This window comes from Sinocyclocheilus anshuiensis, unplaced genomic scaffold, assembly GCF_001515605.1.
Source record: "Sinocyclocheilus anshuiensis isolate Anshui unplaced genomic scaffold, SAMN03320099.WGS_v1.1 scaffold1866, whole genome shotgun sequence".
NCBI classification, from domain to species: Eukaryota; Metazoa; Chordata; class Actinopteri; order Cypriniformes; family Cyprinidae; genus Sinocyclocheilus; species Sinocyclocheilus anshuiensis.
In genome coordinates, this window is record NW_015547732.1 from 184,486 (window position 1) to 186,717 (window position 2,232).

A 2,232-nucleotide genomic window follows, 5' to 3' on the forward strand; every position below is an offset into this window, starting at 1 on the left:
TGCCGGGTCACCGGCTCGGCTCCTCAGCGAAAACCTGAATATGCGCTGCATCTGCTGCCTACTTATACTCACGCTGTGATCAGCGGCAGCTGGATGCAATAATCTCATGTCAATGTGCATTGGCTCGTTTAGTTTACACTCGAAGTAGATTGGTCTCTCTAAGCGAGATCCCAATTTCGTCGGTCATCCGACGTGACGTCTCCGTTCCCTCCTTCAGGGAACGAGGGTTACCATACGTAACCGAGACAATATTACCATATAAATGTTATTTCTAATAAATTATTCACAGATGTTATCCTGTAAATGCAGATGTACTTACTCATAGTGTTTGTGATAAATGTACCTTTTGTAATATATCAGCTGAAGATATTGAACATTTATTTTTCTATTGCCCTTTTTCGGTTTCATTTTGGGTTGACTTCAAAATAGACATAACAAAAAAATTAAACAAAGCCCTTAATTTAGAATCTCATGATATTTAACTTTTTTCAAAACCTATATTTTTCTGAAAAACAAAATTACATTATTAATCTGTTAATTATTTTAGCAAAGTTTTATATTCGTAATTCAAAAGAAACCATCATATATTACCTTTTGTAACACTGACCTTAAAATATATTTTAAAACCCTTGAGATCACAAAATAAGAAGCTTATAAAAACAATAAAAATTCTAAAGCTTTTCAAATTTATGTAACTGCCCTAATATTATATAGCACTTTTTTTTATTTTATTTTTTTAATGTTTATGTTCATTTTATGTTTTTTTGTTGTTATTCTGTTTTACATGCTTTAAACTGTACAACTTTGCCTTATATTTGCCTTGTACTTGTATGCCATGGAACTAAATAAAATAAATAAATAAATAAAAATAGCTCCAAACATCCAATTAAAAAAAAGAAATAGTAAAGTGGGATAGTAATTAAAGTGCCCATCGAATACACACTTCAGAATCCAGGTGGAAGAAGTAGGTAATCCGGGTACTTTTCGCCTACAGTTTCTCGAATACTATCGCTGCGTCCGAAATTGCGTACTTCCCTACTATATAGTTGGCAAAACACAGTATGTGAGGCGTGTAGTAGGCCCATGTCTGAATTAATAGTATTCGAAAAACAGATTCTGAAGTGTGCATTCGATGGACACTTCACTAAGCACTGAAGAGACTATTGCTTCAGAATAAATTACATTTACACCAAAAAATAAAAATAAAATAAAAACATTTCCCTCGGACAAGAAACTTTTTTACTCGGGCAAGTGAATGATGAGCACATGTCAAGGCTTAATGTCAAGCCCTGCCATGGTATATGTCCAGTACAATTTTAACAAATAGTGTCCGTGATATGATTGAGTATCATACGGGTGTGACATTTATGTTTTCTGTAAAAAAATCTATTTAGGTCCTTTATCTGGATACAAAGAATTTAATGTTCACTACCAGTAAAAGTTTGGAATGATTGCGATTTCTTTTATGTATTTGAAAAAAAGTATCTTATTCTCACCAAGGCTGCATTTATTTTATCAAAAAATACAGTAAAAATTGTGAATTATTATTACAATTTATAATAACTGTTTTCTATGTGAATCTCTGTTAAACTGTAATTTATTTCTGTGATGCGCAGCTGTATTTTCAGCATCATTACTCCAGTCTTCAGTGTCACATGATCTTCAGAAATAATTCTAATATGCTGATTTGCTGCTCAATTATTATCATGTACCAGGGGCGTTCTGGAGTTCTCCTCAGTGACCACATCTATGATGCTTTTTCTTAATTTAAAGTCATTTATTTGCACGCGATTCTGGATAAACTAAGAAATGGAGAATCACTTTTTTTTTTTAAATAGATATCATGATTCTGGAAATAATTGAATAAAAAATAGGCAACTAAACAATATAACATAATTTACTAGAGGTTTTGACAAAATGCTAATTGCTGCAGTCTATTTATAAAATCGATTCAATATTCAACGAATTGTTGAAAAAAAAATTCAAGTTGAACGAATTATTCAAGCTCATAAAGACTTCACTTGCTTCATTCCTGAATGATTCGATGTTTCTTGAACGAATCTCTTTTTTTAAGTCACTTGTCGCCACCTGCTGGCGTTACGTTGTAATGGATACAATCTTAAAGGGGTCATATGATGCTTTTTTAAAGATCATTATTTTGTGTATTTGGTGTAACAGAATATGTTGACATGCTTTAATGTTCAAAAAACACATTATTTTTCAAATACTGTA